At 39.9% G+C, this 21,084-nt stretch overlaps 1 protein-coding gene across 1 annotated transcript in view; it reads right to left on the minus strand.

Annotated features, from left to right (window-relative positions):
- Sox5 (SRY-box transcription factor 5) overlaps positions 1-18,700 on the minus strand; it is a 732,928-nt gene extending 714,228 nt beyond the window's left edge. Inside the window, exon 1 of the mRNA XM_090324494.1 lies at positions 18,621-18,700. The gene's annotated coding sequence lies outside the window, so the exon portion shown is untranslated. The remainder of the gene's footprint in view (positions 1-18,620) is intronic.
- Positions 18,701-21,084: the final 2,384 nt, after the last annotated feature.

Below are 21,084 nucleotides of genomic sequence, written 5' to 3' on the forward strand. Positions count from 1 at the left end.
TTGGGCTATGAGGAGTGGATTCCCGGGAAACTTGGCTCTGCCTCTCACCCTTCTCCACACCCCCTCCAAAAAAATCTCCACAATCGATTCACATCTCCTATTAAAGATTTGAATTGATTGTGGTTCACATCGTTCATTCTACCCTAAGACCAGTATAACATTGGTAGCTCGGGTTGTACCCCCAGAAAAAAACTCTCTGGTCTTAACTGCAGGAATGTTAGTTCTACCTCCATTCCACTCCCTTCCCCCCCCCCCAAAAAAAAACCCCTGTCTGATTCCTTAACACATCACACCCAAGTGATTTACAAAAACTCTTAAGATTGGGACTCTTCAAAGTGGTTCAGTTCTCAAGGAGACACCCTCTTCTCATGGGGACCTGGATTGCTCTCTTTCAAATGGACATTCAGTCATGTCTGAGTGCGAGGTGGAAATGTTCAAAGGGATAAAGACAGAGCTAGAAGAAATCCTGTTGATGTAGGCAAGAAAAAAAAAACGATCATTCAAGTTGTGAGCAGGTAAAGGTGACACAAGGCAGAATACAACAAATAGCACAGATGGTCTATACCCTACCAAAGTGGGGTGTGTGTGTATGTGTGTGACCTGGCTTGGCCAGAAACAGTGCAGCCCTGTGATTTTGCTGGTTTGGGTTCGTTTGTTTGTTTGGTTGGTTTATGGCTGGTCCTGGGTCTTGAACTCAGGGCCTGGGCGCTGTCCTTGAGCTTTCTCAAGGCTAGCACTCTACCACTTGAACCACAGCACCATTTCCAGCTTTTCTGTGTGTATGTGGTATCAAAGACTTGAATCCAGAGCTTTGTGCATACTAGGCAAGCATTCTACCACGAGGCCAAAAAACTCCTGGCCCTGGTGAGTTTTTCTTTTTTTTTTTTCTCCTTTTTTCACTCAGGGTAAAATGAAGACACTTCTTCGTAGCCCAGTATGAGAGAAATCTCGATTTCTGCAAGGACAAATAAATCCACTATCTGAAGAGACAGAGACAAGAGAAAGGAAGCAAGCTGACAGAATGTGACTCTTTACCACCATTTTCTTTTCCTTTAAACTACTCCTCATTGAGTTTTGCCACTCGCAACTGCCACCCCCCACCAAAGTAAAGGACACAAAAAGTCTTAATTATTACACCTTCTAGAAGATTCTGTTGTTCAACTAGATTAAGGGAATTTTTTTTTTCTTTTCCAAAATACCACTACACTATTTATAGGCAAGAAATAAACCCCTCTGGGCTTCCAGAGAAATGTGTAATGAAAATTCAAGAGACACAAGCAACGGAGTGAAAAGAATGCAGGGGATATAAGGCGCCTGTGTACCAAAGAAGTGAAATGAAAGGCTAGAAGATTAATTTGCATCATCATTAAAATAGAAAGAGAGAAAAAAAGAGAAAGCCCAAGGATATAATGGCTACAAGAACCTCCTCCATTGACATACATAATTGTTTCTAAACAACAGGCTCAACTGGGTAAGTAGAGACAGTATGGATGGCTCCACTTTCTCAGCTATCTCTCCGCCCAAACTTGGCTCTTCTGCCAAGCTTATTGTTTACCAAAGCTGCCAGCCCAGCCCAGGGATCTGATTACCAATTTGCACTTTTGTGAGAGGATTAACAGAATTCCTTTGTTTTGATGTCTGATTATCAAACAGCATCTTTAAAGAGGTGTGACCTCATCCCTACCCAGGGCCTCTACTCCCCAGAGAATATTCCTCTAACTTGGGCAACATATAATTTCATAAAGGAGTTACTGTCCAAATAGGGTCTTGATGTACAGAAAGAAGTTTTATTTGTGATGGAAATTGTTGGGAGCCAGAGTGGAATCAAGCTGTACCTTGATTTGCATCAGACAATGGCTTTATTGTCTTATTGTTTTCTGGCCTTATTCTGTTTAAATGACCTGAGATTTACCATATGAATGTAACACCTGGAAGTTCCCTGGGTCTCGAGAAGGGAAGAGGCGGGAGTGGAAAATAAACGTGGCAGTCTTTACCTGGACTGCAGACATCCCGGACCAGGTGTGTCTGTCTCTCTTCTATTTCTTCCTAGTCCTTGCCCCCTATTTCAGGAACCCCAATCTGCGAACCCTGGTTTGCTGCCGGCTGGCCCCGGCAGGAAATAACCTCGCAAGTTTGGTGATCAATGTTACAATAACCCATCTGGTAGGGGGAAATAAGGATTTTTCTTTTCAACCCATTTGGTTCCAAATCCTTGGAAAGGAACGTTATATCTCTTTTATAGGAGCCAGAGATAAAACCTAGCTCCAGCTGTGTGGCTTTGATTTTCAATGGGAAATCATTTTCATTGTCTCAGTCCTCAGGACACCCATTTAAAAAAAAATCATATATTTTTACTGTAATTAATAGAAGGGTTACATTACAATCGCCAGATAGAAGATGCATTACTTCACATACATTGATACCCTTTCTCATGTCTTGGTCCCCATTTCCCTCCCCCCACTCCCACCCCTTATCTTGTTTTCCCCCTTCCCTATCCAATTTCAAATAACTAAATATGCATATATCCAATATATCAGATAACAAGGTGAAATAGTGTAACAATATGAGATAACCAAGGGACAGCAAAAGAGATGAGAGATAACATAGTACATTAAGGACAACAATCACTCATTATATGGCTTTTGTTTCCATATCCTAGAGGTCCTTTCATTTAGCGTCATACTGTATGGCCTTATGTATCTAGGTTTTGCTCTACTGCAAATCTCTGCTAGAAGAGCCCCAAGAATTTTTTTTAATTTTTAGGTAGCAGAAGTGAGTGCCTATGGTTCACCTCTGTAACCCCAGATACTATCAGAAGGTTGAAATCTGAAAATCATGGTTTCAAGACAGGAAAAATTCATGAGGATTTTATCTCCAATAAACTACCACCCCTCTGAACCCCCCCCAAAAAAGCTGGAATGCTATTGTGGCTCAAATGGTAGAGTGCTAGCTCAAGGACAAAACACAGGTCAAGAGTTCAAACACCAGGACTGGCACCAAAAAAAAAAGCATTTTAAAGGTGGACTGAGTTGTTTGTTTTGCTCTTTGGATCTTGCTCTTTAGCTTATATACATGGCTTATATACATATATGTATGTATACATATGCATGTATATGTGTGTGTATATTTGTACATAAGCATATACATGTGTATATTTTCCCTGATTATCTTTTTGCAAGAGGCAGAAATCTTTCTGTGGCCATTTGCTTTTACCGGAGCCTATTTATTTGAATAAATCACATCCTGATAATTCACCACTGACTAATCAGTCTGTACTGTCCACCCAGGCAGCTAATGCTGGAAGCGGTGGTCTGAGTTGATATATGGCTAGAGTATAGCCAATCCAGAGGGGAAAAAATGCATCTGTGGAGACACAGGCTGTATTCTCTCAGGGTTAGCAAAGACACTTAGGGTCCAAGGACCTTTGGAGAATTCTCTCTGTGCGTACTTTAAATTCTACATTTTATCTGTAACCTTGACGTGAAGTTTAAACAACAAAGATTTAAAGGTGAACTCAAGCGTTGATGACTCATGTGTATCATCTTATCTAGCCCGGAGGTTGAGATGTGAGGACTGCAATATGGACTGGCAAAAAGCAGGAAATGGAGCTATGACTCAACTGGTAGAATGCTAGCTTTGAGGAAAAAAGCAAAGGGACAGCTCTCAAGTCCTGAGTTGAAATTCCCCTAACAGCACACACACACACACACACACACACACACACACACACACACACACCCCAAAGTTTCAGTGTTTTCAAGTTCACATTAAATGAATTAACTTCTCCTAAAATCACCATGTAAAATGGCTTACATCTGAAATTTCCAGTTACTAAGGCTCAGGTCTGAGGATGGTGGTTCAAAGCCAGCTGGGGTTGAAAAGTCCATGAGACTTCTATTCCATAAATTTTTTAAAAAAGGAAGAGTAGTTGTGTGTTCAAGTGGTAGATCACTAGCTTTGAATAAAAATAAGCTCAAGGGCATCATAACCCAAGGTATGATAAGGACATCTGCTCAGCTACGTTCATATCTGCACTATTCACAATAGCCAGGCAATGGAAACAATCCAGATGCTCTACTGCAGATGAATGGATACAGAAAATGTGGTATATATACACAATGGAATTCTACATAGCCAACAGACAAGATAAAATAATGGCACTCGCTGGGAAGTGGATGAATCTAGAGCGAATCATGCTGAGTGAGACAAGTCAAAACCAAAGGAACAAAAGGCACATGGTATCCTTAATATGTGGATATTAGATCCAAACAGTTCAAGAGCGATGATTCAATATTTGGGTATCCAAGGTTATGGACTATGTCTTGGAGATATAAACATAACTACATAGACATAAAAATCTACGATGGGCTATATACTCTATAGACATAATGTTTTATTATCTATGTTAATAGGTATCTATGAGATACAAACCCTCAGCTTAATTTTAGTGATGTTCTAAAATCTATGTGCCAGTGATTGTATATAGAGATTCCTTCCTTGAATACTTGTTTGTTAAACATGACATTAAAGCTTAGAGACAGCACACAGGTCCTGAGTTCAAGGCCAGGAGCAACATACAAACCTGATCTTGGTAATTGCACACTAGCTTCCAATCATCACCATAACCACCACCAACAAAAACTGTTAAGTCTTAGTATGTAGTAGGTCTTGTGTTTTAATGTTACAAGACTATACAGCAGGCTCTGCATATTATTTTTTATATATTTTTATTGTAATTAATAGAAGGGTTACATTATATTCGCTAGATAGAAGGTGCATTACTTCACATTGTATATTATTTTATATGCATTATATAATTGCTTTCTACTATTATTTCTGTCATTCATGTTTCTTTTTTACACTAATATCAGGTTACTTGTAAAAAAGCATGTATAAATATATATACAATATATGTAATATATTATATTCCATATAATATAGTATTTATAATAGATGTATTACATGTATTATATTAATAATCCATCAATAAATTATATGTACTATACTGTGTATTATAACTTATATTACATATAACATATAGAATATAACATATTTTATATATAATTAATACATAAGACTAAGTATATTTTATATTTATATATACTATTTGTTTTTGTTCAAGGCACCTGTGGTAATTTTTTTATATGTAAATATATATTATAGGACATATATTATTATATAATATGTATACTCATATAGTGCTTTTCCTTCACTGTGAAACACCAACATAAAAAAAGACACCAGTGGAAACAAGTGAGAAATATGAATTCTGGGATACTGTAAGGGATTAAGATAGATCAATTTGAATAATAGACTATACAGGGTTCTGTATTACTAAATGACATCCTTAAAAATGATTTGATGAGCCCCATATTTGAAGTGCCAAATAAGAAAAAAATGAAATTGCACTGGAGAAAGAAGGCATAAGCCATTAGTATATAAATAATATAATAAAATTTCCTGTAACAAGAGAAAGTGAGGTAATTTCCCTAAATCCAAGAAGTCTTTAATCAAGGTGGTACAAGATACAGCTACATGTCCAGAAATGAAGATAAATAAATGCATCTATATGGCCGTGTTTGGCATTTCTTCCGAATCCTACATCCATTGAAGCTGGCAGCTTGGTGAGTGAGTTACTTAGACATTCCACAACGGTAAGTGAAGAGCTTTGTTTCTATATTTTGGCAGGGCGACTCTGAAAAGTGATTATACTGCCATGTCTTTAATGTAGTAGATAGAAAACAGGGCAGAAATGAGAGGAACTAAGTTTAGATAGCCTTAAAAAGTCATCAAATATATATATATATATACACACACACACACACACACACACACACACACACACACACATATATATATATTAAGGATTTCTTTGTAAATAAATGGCCATGGTTCTACATAAATGCACATGGTTCATATGGATTCTATTTGAGCCGGTAGCTTTCGCCTGTAATCCTAGGTACTCAGGAGACAGAGATTTGAAGATCGAAGTTCGAAGTCAGCTCAGTTAGAAAAATCCACAAGACCCATCTCTCCAATAAACTACTCAAAAAAGGGGGGAAGAGGGGAAGGGAAAGGGCCTAGTGGTAGAGTGTTTGCCTAGCATGCACGAAGCCCTGGGTTCAATTCCTCAGTACCACATACACAGAAAAAGCCAGAAGTGGAGCTGTGGCTCAAGTGGTAGAGCAGCAACCTTGAGAAAGCTCAAGGACAGTGCCTAGGCCCTGAGTTCAAGTTCTAGTATTGGCACAAAAGGGAAAAAAAATAATAATTTGCATGCTTAGATCCTTAAAGCTACGGTGAATAGTTTTGTTTTGTTTTCCTTCAAAGTGTTCGGAGTAGTGGCATTATTTCCAAAGCCTGGGATTTTATTAAGTCCCTTCAAACATAGCAGAGCAAAACTATACAAGATTCCTTTATTTAAACTTCAGGATCACATTTAGTCCCCTCGAGTCTCATGACCTTTCTTCTGCATGTTTTTTCAGAGTACTGATCACAGGTCTTGAAGTCATTCGAGCCATCTCCCACCTGACTTGCTTTCCTGTACTCATGAGTTATTGGTAAGCGCTCTCGCCTTCAGTATTTGAACTCAAAACACCTACGTGTGTGAGCTCTGCTCCTCATCCTCTCCATCATCAGAGCGTCACCTACAATATTCAGAATATAGGAGATAAGCCAGGCTCACCCCTGTCATCCGACATACACGAGAGGCTGCGCTCTGAGGATCTCAACTCTGTTACTCAGGTCCAAAGCCTCCATGAACATCATTTCAATTCACCAGCAAAAAGCCGGACATGGAGGTGTGACTCAAGTGAGTGTGCCAAGCCTTGAGGGGAAAATCTAGGAGACAGGGCCTAGACCCTGGGTTCAGGTCCAGCAAAGGCACAAAACAACTGTCTCCATGACATCTGACCCTCAATGCCCTGGGGTCCCACCTAGTCACTTCTTCCCATAATGCCCTGGGTTCCCACCTAGTCACTTCTTCCCATAATGCCCTGGGTTCCCACTCAGACACTTTTTCCCATAATGCCCTGGGGTCCCACCTAGTCACTTTTCCCCATAGTGCCCTGGGTTTCCACTTATACTTTTTTCCCATAATGCCCTGGGGTTCCACCTAGTCACTTTTTCCCATAATGCCCTGGGGTCCCACCTAGTCACTTTTCCCCATAGTGCCCTGGGTTTCCACTTATACTTTTTTCCCATAATGCCCTGGGGTTCCACCTAGTCACTTTTTCCCATAATGCCCTGGGGTCCCACCTAGTCACTTTCCCCCATAGTGCCCTGGGTTTCCACTTATACTTTTTTCCCATAACGCCCTGGGGTTCCACCTAGTCATTTTTTCCCATAATGCCCTGGGGTCCCACCTAGTCACTTCTTCCCATAATGCCCTGGGTTCCCACTCAGACACTTTTCCCATAATGCCCTGGGGTCCCACCTAGTCACTTTTTCCCATAGTGCCCTGGGTTTCCACTTATACTTTTTTCCCATAATGCCCTGGGGTCTCACCTAGTCACTTTTTCCCATAATGCCCTGAGGACCCACCTAGACACTTCTTCCCATAATGCCCTGGGGTTCCCACCTAGACACTTCTTCCCATAATGCCCTGGGTTCCCACCCAGACACTTTTTCCCATAATGCCCTGGGGTCCCACCTAGTTTTCCCCATAGTGCCCTGGGTTTCCACTTATACTTTTTTCCCATAATGCCCTGGGGTCTCACCTAGTCACTTTTTCCCATAATGCCCTGGGGTCCCACCTAGACACTTCTTCTCATAATGCCCTGGGTTTCCACTCAGACACTTCTTCCCACAATGCCCTGGGGTCCCACCTAGACACTTATTCCCACAATGCCCTGGGCTCTCATACACACTGTTTTTCCCCCATAATGCTCTAGGTTCCCCCTCAAACACTTCTTCCCACAATGCCCTGGGGTGTCCCTCTCACTCACACATTTCTTCCCAGGATGCCCTGGGGTTCCTTCTCCACCAATGAAAAGATCAGGGTACAAAGCCATCAACCAATCAGCATCAAGCCCAGGGGTGGAGCTAGGGGAGGAGCCCCTATAAGAAGGAGAGGAGGCCATGGGTCTCCCATCTTCTGGGCCTCTCTCCACTCAGTCTAGTTCACTTCTTTCCTTTGCCCTGTTACCCAAACTCCCTCTGTCTGCTCCACTCACATTGCTGCCTGTGTAACTCTATGATTGATGCAGAAAAGGACCCTGGACTCTTAGATGGCTTCAAACCTGTCAACAAGTTGGAGTGATTTTACTCCCCACTGAGCCTGCTCTCTGCTGGGCCTCTTCCACCCCTTGTGTTTCCTGTCCCTGTGACATTCAGATCAACCTGCAGAGAGCTCTGATTGCTACTGAGAAGATTGCTCAACAGCTTGGCCATGCCGACACATCTCCTGGGACAGGTATGGTTAGTGTCTGGGCTTCTGTCCCAACACCTTGGGACCTATCTCCTTTCTTCAGTCCATCCATTGCTTATCCAGGTGTGTGCATCTCCAGCAGACAGGGAGAGACTAGATTTCATCTTCTTGGAAACACAGACTCCACAGAGGTTTGTCAGTGCTCAGTTACTAGGGAGACAGAAGATCTACCCTTCTCTACCTTCTTGGTCGCATTTCCCTCTAAAACTAAAGTCGCATCAGCTGCTGGCAGCTTGGGCCCATCATCCTGGCTGCTCAGAAGGCTAAAATCTGAGGATTTACAGTTCAAGATCAGGCAGGGCAGGAAGTTTGGGAGAGTTTTATCTTCAATGAACCACCAATTTTTTTTAAAAGAAAAAGAAAAACAGGATGGATAGTCCAAGTATCAAAGTGCTATCCTTAAGCAAAAGGGCTACTGGACACAAGTTCAAGTCCCAATAGTGGAACAAACAAGATAAGTATATATATATATATATATATATATATATATATATATATATATATATATATATATATTTCTATTGCTGTTTATTTCAGCATGATTTCCACTACAGACAAGTTCTCTCTGCCTTACTTTTTTCATCCAGGAAGCTAAGAAGGAAACGGTTTGATTTTTATTAACACACAATAATTCGGATTGGAATCAGTTAAGTAGGACTACATTTTTTTTTAAAATCCTTCCTTTCTTCAGATTCCATGTGTTAGTTTCCTGAAAAGAAGCCACCAATAAATACATCATGGTTATTCAGATTGACAAAAGTCTCATTATTTGTTGGAAAGTAGAAGCAGGAAGACACTTGGATAATTCTGTGGCTCTTGACAAGTGGATGCTTCGTCATAGCCTTGCGTCTAGTTTTCTAGAACACTCCATCTGAAATCCACAGTTCACAGGTCATATCTTTTCTTCTACTCCCCTAACGGGGCCCTATACTGGCTTATGTCTCCCCAGAATGGAATGCTCTCCCCATTTTTTTTTCTTCCTGAGAAATACATGCTGTTATAGGAAATCCTGAAGCGGGGAAATGGATGAGTGTTAATGGCTTGAAAGATTCAAATCATTGTAGCCATGTATCTTTTCTTGTGTGTTATCTTCCCTACCCCTCAACGTTGGAAAATGGGTCAGCCATAGTGCGTTTGGTTAAGTGTGTAGAAACTCTAAAAAGGTGCTATTTGATTTTCTTTTTTCCAAGTGGCATGGTCTTTGCAATGGCAGAGGTGACTGGTGCAATACTCTCTCGTTTTCCGATGAATCAGGGGACATGGACTCTGTGGGTCAGGCTTTCATTTGCAGAGGTTAATTCTCAGCTGTCTGTTCCTCATCTGTCATTGGAGCTTGTGTCTTAGCTGGGCACGCTCCGGCCTCCCTCACACAAGGAGAAGGGGCCATGTAAATGGTGTTTATGGTAAGAAACTCATGTTCAGTGTGACTGAAGCACACAGAATCTGATGTTTGTTGTCACTTTAGATTAAGCTCTTATTTTAGTAAAGGAGGCAATTGCAGCAGGCAGCTGAATGAAATATTCAGCTGATTTCATTTACAGCGGCCCAGTTGGTATTGTTCATGCTGGCAAGGCTGGTTAACCCTGTGTATGCTGTGTATGGCAGGAAAAATACCCTCTCTCCATGCCTGCAGCCACTTCTTGTCCAGAAGGTGTTTATGAAGCCATCCATCCAGGCACCTGAAGAAACTGGGTGAATCAAGTTAGAACTTACCCTGGCTCACAACTGTCATCCTAGCTACTCAGGAGGCTGAGAGCTGAGGAGTGTGGTTCAAAGCCAGCCCAAATAAGAACGTCTGTGAGACCCTTATTTCCAGTAAACTAGTCAGAAGATGTTCAGGGACAGTACTCAGGCTCAGAGTTCAAGTCCCAGGACTGGCAAAAATGAACAAACAAACACCAATGAAATTACCCTGTGTGCATTTTGCATGCTGAAGTGTTCCTGCCTAATGTATTGACCCAAGGAATGTTTAAAAGGGGATTTTCTGTATGATGGTGGAGTGGTTAAATCTAATACCTAGGTGCCATGCAAAGGTATGGAGGCAAAGGTGTGGCTAGGATATAGTGTTTGGTTTTGATTTTGTGTCAGTATTGGGGTTTGAACTTGGTACCTCTTGCTCTCATGTGGCTTTTCTTCTCAAGGCTTTTCTTCTTTACCACTGGAGCCATATTTCCACTTCCAGCTTTTTGCTGGATAATTTGGGATGAAAAAGCCTCTTGGATTTGGGTGCCTGGGCTGGCTTCGAAACATGATCCTTAGATTTCAGCATCTTGAGTAAATAAGATTGCAGGCAAGAGCTACATGTCTGGCTAGAGGTTATTCATTTTTTCCTTCCTTTTTGTATGACAACTGCTAATGTGTTAAAATGTAAAATGGGTTCACCAAAGAAAGGTGTTGGGCTTGGATCCTTGGAATATTTTAAAGATTGCTCTGCCAATAAGCGTAGTTAAAATTGTAAGGTGATTAAAAGGGGATTCACAATCACTGTATTCATAATCTGTGTCAGTGAATGGCAACTCCTTTGTGTAATTACTTAAGGATAATAAAAATATTTTAAAAAATAGAAATAAAATGTACGTGGAGGACCAGCATTTCTGTAATAAACCCATGGAAGAATACCGTTACATCAGTTCTGATGGAAGCTATCTGAAAGGTGAGTGAATGTGGAAATTCTCTTTTGCTGTTGCTGAGGTGTTTGCTTGCTTGTTTGTTTGTTGGTAGTTTTGTGACAGGGTCTTGTGATGTCCCTTAGGCAGGTTCTGCATGTAAGATACTCTCTCAGCCTCACAAGGGCTGGGATTCTAGGCATGAGCTACCATATCTAGCCTCCAAGATACTTCACCACTTTCCTAAAGGTGACATTAAATAATTATGTCCGGGTCACTTTTCAGAATTGAAATATTGCTTTAGAGTGTTTCTTACTAGCCAGTATGATGGAAAAGTCCTCAGGCTTGTCCTAAGGATTGATTGTTTCCCATCCTTCCTCCCTTCTTTTCCTTTCTTCTTACATCCTTATATTCCCTGTCTTCTTTTCTTTCTGTCCTTCCATGCTCCTTCCCTGCCTCTTTTCCTCCCTCCTCATTCCTTCCTTTTATGCTTCCTTCTGTTCTTTTTTCTGTCCATTCCTTCCCTCCCTCCTTCCTTGCCCGTCCTCATTTCTTTCCTCCCTTTCTTTTTTATTTCCTTCCTCCAGTTCTACTGCCGTCCTCCATTCTTTCTTCCCTCCCTCCTTCCCTTCCTTTCTTCCTTCCATTCTCTCATTCTCCCTGCCTTCCTATCTCCCCATTTTTCCCTGCCTCCATCCTCATTTCCTCTCTCTGATAAGTCAAAGCAGAAAACTATGAATAAAAGAGGTATTATTTATATACGTAAGTCCCCAATAAAATACGTGGATACATTCTCACCCGTAAGAAAGATGCTTTATGCCATGAATACTTTTTATCACCTCAAGATCCTGAAAGGACATTATTCTTACTCATAATTCACACAGTTTATTTCACATCTCCATAAGTATCAGCCCCATTGAATGATGGTCACTTTGTTATGAAACTGCTCAAGCCTTACCATAATGAATGATAAACATACACCAAGTGCTTCACCCGCTAAAAGAGGCCCATAATTTGATGGCATCTGAATATTCAATGCGTATCCTTTTTATTGCATATCTAGGCTATATGAGGACCAGATCTCAACATATGTTAGGAATACAATTTTTTAAAATAAAAATGTAGCCAGAGAAGATGGCCAAGTGGCAGAGTGCTTGCCTAGCATGCACAAAGACCTGGGTTCAATTCCTCAGTACTATATACGTAGAAAAAGCTGGAAGTGGTGCTGAGGCTCAAGTGGTAGAGCTCTAGCCTTGAGAAAGCCCAAGGACAGTGCTCAGGTCCTGAGTTCAAGCCCAAGGATTGGCAAAAATACATACACACATACATACACACACACACATAATTACATAATTACATATGTACATACATAATTACATACACACACATAATTGCACACATACATGCATACATAATTACATACATACATAATTACATACATACATACATACATACACACATACACACACATACATAATTACACACACATACACACATACATAATTACATACATACATACATACATAATTACATGCATACACACATACATACACACATAATTACATACATACATAATTGCACATACATAATTACATACATGCATGCATGCATGCATAATTACATGCATGCATACATAATTACATGCATACATAATTACATACATATATACATAATTGCATACATAGTTACATACATACATGCATACATACATACATAATTGCATACATAGTTACATACATGCATGCATACATACATACCTACATACATACATACATACATACATACATACATACATACATACATACATAATTACATAAACATTTACAGCCAGGCACTGGTGGCTCATGCCTATCTTAGTAACCACTCAGGAGGTTGAGATCTGAGGATCGCAATTGGAAGCCAATCTGGGGGAAAAAAGTCTGTGAGACTCTGATCTCCAATAAGCGAGTTCTAAAAAGCCAGAAATGGAGCCGTGGCTTAGTGATAGCACACCAGCCTTGAGCACAAAGAGACACAGAGATAGCACCCAGACCCTGGGTTCAAACTCCAGGACCAACAAACAAAAAAATGATAAAAATAAAAATAAAAATAAATTACAGTGAAAATAAACAGTTCTTTGCCAGAAAAAAAATGCAATAGCAGCCCATTTTAGAATACTGAGAAATCTGACAGACATCTCTTATCATCTGAAACATATAACAAAGGAGATGAATTTGATCAGAGCGTATTCTATACATGTATGGAAAAGTCACAGTGAAATCTTTCTGTGCAATTAATTTACCCTAATGCAGTTCATTAAAACTGCATCCAGTGAATCGTTTTTGGGGTACTCGTTTGTAGTTTGGACACTATGTATGTGTACATATTATGATATATTGCAAGTATGCATTTATAATAGAGAAGATAACTACTTACATAAAGGAGTTACAACATCTCCAATTCTTAAATCAGTACCAGGAAAAGGCCACAGTTACTGCCCTCTGAATATCAGTTCTTACAGAGAACTTAAGATAATGAATTGTCTTTATCTCCCTTCAGCCTAAGATGAAAAGGGGGTTACCAGTTTTCTGCTCAACTATTTAGTTTGAAAAAAATTAAGGGGTCATTTTCAATGCATGAACACGAATTTATTTCTCCATTACTTGGGGGCAGTATTAAGTCATATGATTTATATGAAAAGTGATTTGGGAATTCATCATGGAACATCTTAAGATAATAGCCTATGCTAAGACTGCAAACCCATTTCTGCCATTCTCAACATAACACACATTCACACATACAATAAAGGTAGCCATTGATGGCTCAGGAGGCTGAGATTTGAGGCTTGCAGTTCAAAGCCAGCTCAGATAAGAAAGTTCCCAAGACTCTCATCTTGAATAAACCCAACCAAAAGAGTGAGTATGACTCAAATAGCCTTTGCTCAACCAGCCTTGAACAAAAAGCTAATGGAAAGCACCTAGGTATTGAGTTCAAGCCCCAGGACTAGCATAAAAGTAAGTAAGTAAATAAATAAATAAAATACTTAGTAAAATGCGATTCATTATAATAAAGATCCTTTCTTTCTTTCTTCCCTTTCAATGGCTCTTCCATGCAGAAAGGTTCAACTGTGATAAGTCTAGACCCTTTAACTTTAGAGGTACAACCCTCTTTTAGTATGTTACCTTCACGTTGTACCTGCATGTGTCAGCTCTTTACAATTTGGGGGCAAAGGAAAACCAAAGGCAAAATCAGATGCACACAATTGTGTGTGTGGGGGGGGTGCACACGCGCGTGCCAAATGTCACTCAACACTAATGAAAGCACAATCCAGAAAAGCACTCATGGAAACAAGAGATTTGTGTTTTTCTTTTTTGTTTTTTTTTTCCTCTCTTTTTTTTTGTTGTTCTGTTTGTTCATTTATCTCTCTTTGGGATGGTGGGGGGGGGCACAGAAATGGAGGAACAGAGAGTGAACCAAAAAAAGGCAAGGTTTTCACTAGATACGATGTAGAAAATTTAACTCTAAAACTTGTGGGTGGCGATGGGAGAGAAAAATGGGGAGAGAGTGAGGGAAAGGGAACAAAAAGAAATGTCCTCATGACCTGACTTATGGACCTTTCATATCTCTGTATATCCTTTTTATCAGGACAATAAGTAAAATTGTAAAAGCTGGGATTGTGGCCTAGTGGTAGAGTGCTTGCCTAGCATGCACAAAGTCGTGGGTTCGATTCCTCAGTACCACATACACAGAGAAAGCTGGAAGTGATGCTGTGGCTCGAGCGGTAGAGTTTTCTAGCCTTGAAAAAGCCAAAGGACAGTGCTCAGGCCCTGAGTTCAAGACCCAGGACTGGAAAGAAAAGAAAAAACTTTTAAAGAAAAGCACTCACAATGAAGTTCAGAACTTGAGCTTTGGCAAACTTTATATAAACCTTGGTTATGGGAACAGATTTTTTTTTTAAGAATCTCTCCCAAAATACTGCTTTGTGACCCTTGTGAGTTCCAATTCCATTTATTTGGTTAAGGTTTATATCTGCTTTATATCTGCTTCTTACTCTGATTGGCTCCTTACCAGATTCCTTAGTTCCAGAAATTTGCAACTTCTAATCTTCCCAGCCAATCAGATTGCTGCAAACAAAATTTGCTTTTTTTTTTTTTTTTGGCTGAAATTAAAATTCCAAACATATTCCTTCCCCACTGGAAAACCTTTTGTTTTTGCCAATAAGATCTCTGGCACCCATCTTCCGCTTATGACACCCCACTTGTTTCACAGGTCTTTTTCTCTGCTATTCTACATTTGGTGTTTTATTTACTTCACAGATATCCTGCTCTCTTAATGTATTTTTCTCTTCTTTGATAAAGTGTGTATTCTGAGAAGTGTAACCTAGGAGATTTAGTACTTGGGTGTATATTTTGGAATGGACTTACACACACCAAGTCACATTGAGTGCATTAGTGCACTCAAACAATTCAATACATGTAGTGGTGTGTACTAAATAGCTTCTATTGCCATTCTTCATCATGTCTTACAATAAATTTTGTCCTAAGTGTAGGAGTATATTTCTAAATCACTTGGGCCCTATTGGGTCACGCCTGTAAACTCAGCCACTCAGGAAGCTGAGATCTGAGGATCCATGGTTCGAAGCCAGCCCAGTTAGGAAATTTCACAAGACTCTCCAACAAACCACCAGAAAACTGGAAGTGGGGCTGTGGCTCAAAGTGGTAGAGCACCAGTCTGGAACATGAAACCTCAAGGACAGAGCCCAGGCCTTGAGTTCCAGCCCCACAATTGGCAAAATAACAATAAGCAACAACAAAAATAATAACCCACATACCTGTGCCAGATTGATTTCTATGTTCCACAGTATTTTTGTCTTGAAATCATGTTTTGATCCCATTCCATAATTAGCTAAATAAACATCCTGTGCCGTTTCATCCGAGTATTTTTTTTTCTTAAATATTTCTCAGGACAATGATTTCTTTGTGATTATTGGAGATTTTGTAAGAGAAAAATCCTATAATGGGCATTTCTGTGGGCATATACTCCAGGCTCTAACTGAGAGGAATAATCAAATTTTTAGCATCTTGAGAAAAGCAGTAACAAGTATTATAAGACTGAAATTACATTCACAGACCTAAACACTTATAATTCCTCTCTCCCGCCAAGCATACACTAAAAAACTGTTTTTTTAAAGGAAAATGTTTACAACAATCTAATAATTCTCCTAAATATAACCCCTACTGAATTGGACATATTATATCCTTTTTTCTAGGAATATTATCATTATTATCCAGCAAATTCCTACTGACAATTTACAGCAAAAAAAAAATCTCTCTCTCATGGTTCACTTCAGATATGTTGTTTTTATCACACATCAAGTATGCCCTAGATTAAGAAGATATACACACACACACACACACACACACACACACACACACACACACACATATACACACAGCATATTACAACATGAGAGGGTCAAGAACCACCCCCCAATACAAATCAAGACTGTAGGAATAATAAATACTAATTCAATCTAATACCACTTGGAATTATTTCAATCCATACATCCATGGAATCCTTTCTTTGGTCCTTTCTTTCTTTCTTCTTTGATTATTTGTTTCTCGGGGTCATAGGGTTTGAACTCAGGGCCTGGACGCTGTTCTTGAACTCTTTAGTACAGATTGGTGCTCCACCACTTGATCCACAGCACCACTTCTAGTTTTCTAGTGGTTCATTGTAGATGAGAGTTTCATGGATTTTCCTGCTCAGATTGGCCTTGAACTGTGATCCTCAGATCTCAGCCTCCTGAGTAGCTAGGAGGACAGGCTTGAGCCCCTAGGGCCGAGCAGAATCCTGCGTAATTTCTAGCTCGAGCAGAGTCTCACATTCATCCTGTTAGAGTGATGGGAGAAGAGTTTGAACCTAACCAGTCCATAAACACAAAGGGTTTGTGATTCTCTGTGCGATGACAAAATGTCACAACAAGGGCCGGGTGGATGTATGACCCAGACAATCTGATTAAGAATCTACAAAAAGAAAACAAAATAGATATTTTTCTTGGTACGCACATTCCCATGAGACAGTGGTGTGAGATGACTGTATAGTCCAGATAGCCATAGCTCAAAGTCTCTGTGTAGACATTGCAAGGTCACTGTGACCTTGAGCTTATTGCGAAGTCACAGAGACTCCTAAAATCTTATGGGTGCATTATAGATTGAATGGTATCCCAGCCAATGGCTCTGATGTGCAAGTGTTTCCTAGAGGACCCCAGAATCTGATCTTGTGCTTAAATAGAGCCTTTGACAACGTAAATAATTAAGTTGAGTGTGTCAGCTATAGCCCAATCTAATTGGTGGTCATTGAAAATAAGAGTCTTCTGGACTTTGTTCCCCGGACTGGTTTAGAATCACAATCTTCAGATCTCAATCTCCTGAGAAGCTGGGATTATAGGCATAAACTATGGGGTCCTGGCTGAAATTTTGGCTTTTTTAGTTTAATTATTTAATTGCATTTTATTCTCGGGGTGATGTACAATCATCAGGTAGTGGGTACATTACTTCTTGAACATTGATACCCCTTCCCATGTTTTTCTCCCACTTTCCTTTCCCCCTCCCCTTCCAATCATCTTGCTTTTCCCCTTTCCTTCCCTATTTCAAATGAACAAATAAACACAGATAAAATATAAAATTGGGGATGTTTAACAAAACATTTAAATTGTCTTTAAGTAGTTATACAAAGGGTTTTCTATTCAACATATCAGTTTATAACCAATGTCACTCTTCCATTCTTCTCCCCATCTCTCCCAATCCCCCATCCATCTTTGTGTTTATTTTCATAATTCCATTTTCACATATTTACATCAAATAATGTAATTTACATATCATATGATATATTATAATATTATTTAGGATCTATCACAAAAGAATGTGTAAAAGATAAATATATAAAATAGAATTGTATTATATATAATATTATATTTTCATATATTCTTTCTCCCTTCATGTGTCTAGCTCTCCACCCTTTGACTGGATTTCCCCACACACACAAACACTGACAAGATATGTTTTGGATTTTCTGGACCAAGATTAATTGGGGGCTCCTGTGAGTGTGTTATCTCATGGCAGACACCTACCATTCCCAGCATGACACAGAAAAGTAAGGAGGGAAGATAAGGCAGGAGCTGCTGGCTCACACCTGTAATCCTAACAGCTCAGGAGGCTGAGATCGGAGGATCGAGGTTCAAAAATCAGCTGAGCCATGAGAGTCCGTGAGACTCAACACCAAAAAAAATAGTTCCAAGTGGCACTGTGGCTCAAGCCGTAGAGTGTTGGCCTTGAACAACAAGACCAGTGCTCAGATCCTGAGTTCGAGTCCTGGGACTGGAGCACACACACACACACACACACACACACACACACACACACATCTAAATTCCTTAGCCAGGGCTAAAGGAAACACCAACTAAGCATCTAAGGATCGACCTCTCCGAAGCTTAGCACCCTACTAACTCATGCAGGACTCAAAAGCAAGTTCAGAATGCTGCCACTTGATTACGAGATGAAGGCACATGGCATTGCAGTTCAGTGGTAGAATGAAGACAGCCCTACCTGTGTGGGATGGAAAGGGCTGGTCCAAGACTTCTATTGATCTTCTTAACATGTGTCTTTGCACCACCAAGAGGTTAAAAATCCTAGAAGAGAAAGATGGCAAGTTATTTAGTGGGCAGATGTGGGATATGCAAAATCTATGCTATGCAACAATGCTTTAAATGGGTCATTTTGCTCCAGGCTCAAAGCTAGGGCTCTACCACTTTGAGCCACAGTGTCATCTCTGGTTTCCTTGTGGTTCACTGGAGATCAGCGTCTCATGGACTTTCCTGCCTCGGCTGGCTTTGAACCATGATCCTCACATCTCAGCCTCCTGAGTGGCTAGGATAACAGATGTGAGCCACTGTACAAAGGTCCTGCAGGTGAATGAGCAGGAAATGTAAAACAAAAAATGTGCTTTCAGTTCACTGCATTGTGTGTAAGAGGAGAGAGATAGGAGGGAATGAAAGAAAAAGGACCAAAAGGATCAGCTCTTCACCCATAATTGTGAATTTCTCTATTTTCAACTCGGGCAGTTTTGTCTTCAGGTGTTTTACAGCTCAATTATTCAGTATATACACATTTAGGATTGTCTTGTCTTTTGGCTGACACAATTCACAGTCGCCTTCTATCCTCTGTCATTAGGAAACGGATCTACTTTGAAGACTGCTGGTTCTGATATTCATATAACAGCCAGCTCCACCAAGCTCTGATATCAATATACAATCCAGCTATCTTTATGATTACATGATTCACATTGCATCCTATTGCATTCAATCTTTCCCATTATGATATTAAACAGCTTTTTTTTTAAATAGACAACATATGGTTTAATCCTATCTACTACACCAACGATCTGTTTTCAGTGATTGTATTTTGGTCATTTACATGGAATGCACAGATTAAGACTACAACTTTATTTTATTGTGTTCTGAGGGTACCTCCTAATTTTCACTTCTGTTTTGCTCTCCCTTCCACATTTTTACAGCTTAATTGCGATGTTTGCATAGTGTCTTCATTGTCTTTTTGTAGAGCTGGGGATTTCTGTCGTTGGTGATTGTGGGGCTTGAACTTGGGACCTGGGTACTGTCTCTGAGCTTCAGGCTGCTGCTCTACCACTTAAGCCACAGCACCACTTCTGACTTTTGAGTGGCTCATTGGAGACTAGAGTCTCCCAGGAACTTTTCTTTCTGGGCTGGCTTTGAACCCTGAGCCTCAGATCTCAGTCTCCTAGAAGTTAGGTTTACAGGTGTAAGCCAATTATGCATGGCTGTAGAGTTATTTTTGTTTGTTTGTTTGTTTTTACGGTTACTCCAGGCATAGGATATTATATATTATAATCTGCTGGTGTCAAGCTGATTTTTAACCATTACAATGAAGTATAACTGGAATCAATCAATGATTGTGCCCTATCTAGAATTTCTTTAAATTGGTGAAGTGGGTAAATGAAGATTTTGAACAGTGGAATTTTTAAAAAGGTGAGATAGCCCTGTTTTGTTCTTCCACTTAAAAACTATGTACCCTTCCACATTGTTCCCTCCCTAAAGAAAACAGAAATGAGTTTGGGATTGATCAAGGGCAATATATATATTACATATATATTATATACCCATATATTATATATATATGGATATTTATACTAACTCTGATTTGAAAACACCAAGAATTCTCTCACTGGATTTATACCATTTTGGAATAGTCAACTAAGCTAATTTTTTTTAATTCATTGAGATAAATAAAAATCCTTGTATGGAAATGGAAAGACTCGGAAAAAAAATTATGTTAGACAAAGTAAGCCAGACTCAGAGGGAAAAAAATGTTATGGTCTTCCTCACTTATGGGAGCTAGAATGTGCCTATAAATCGATAAGTGAACACACTGGGTGGTGTTCAAGCTATTGCAAATGAATTCGCTGAATTCTCTACAGTGAGATCAAATAGAATCAATCTTTAGAAGGACTAAGTCAAAGCTCAATAAAAATAAGTATCAGGAAATAGATAGTTGCAAGAGAGAAGTGTGGGCCAAAGAGAGAGAACCCAGTTTGATCATTTTATTCACAATGACATTCCTTGCCCATTTAAGTTGGAAGTAAGCAGAACTATTCCTATTTATTTAACATCCCCACTTACGTATACTGGAATTGAACCAGGATTCTGCCGTTCATACTTAGTGGCCAAAAGTAGCAACAGGTAACAAATACCTGCCCTCACCAACAACCTTGCAGGCCCCACGAGAGTTTTCACACATGAAATTGTAAGGTTGCACGTTCATAATCCTCTGTGCACCAATGAAGCTTTTCTACATCTAACCAGAGCTGGAAATTTGGTTGACACAGGCATTTATTCCCCCCACTGTGCATTTTTTTTTTGTTCAGGGCAAGACTTGAACTCAGAGCCTGAGCACTGTTCCTGAGCTGTTTTGCCCAACGCTAGCGCTCAACCATTTGAGCCACAGGGCCAGTTCCAGCTTTTTCTGTGTATGTGGT

This window comes from Megascapheus bottae, chromosome 35 (assembly GCF_031878675.1).
Source record: "Megascapheus bottae isolate mThoBot1 chromosome 35, mThoBot2.hap1, whole genome shotgun sequence".
Taxonomy (NCBI): domain Eukaryota; kingdom Metazoa; phylum Chordata; class Mammalia; order Rodentia; family Geomyidae; genus Megascapheus; species Megascapheus bottae.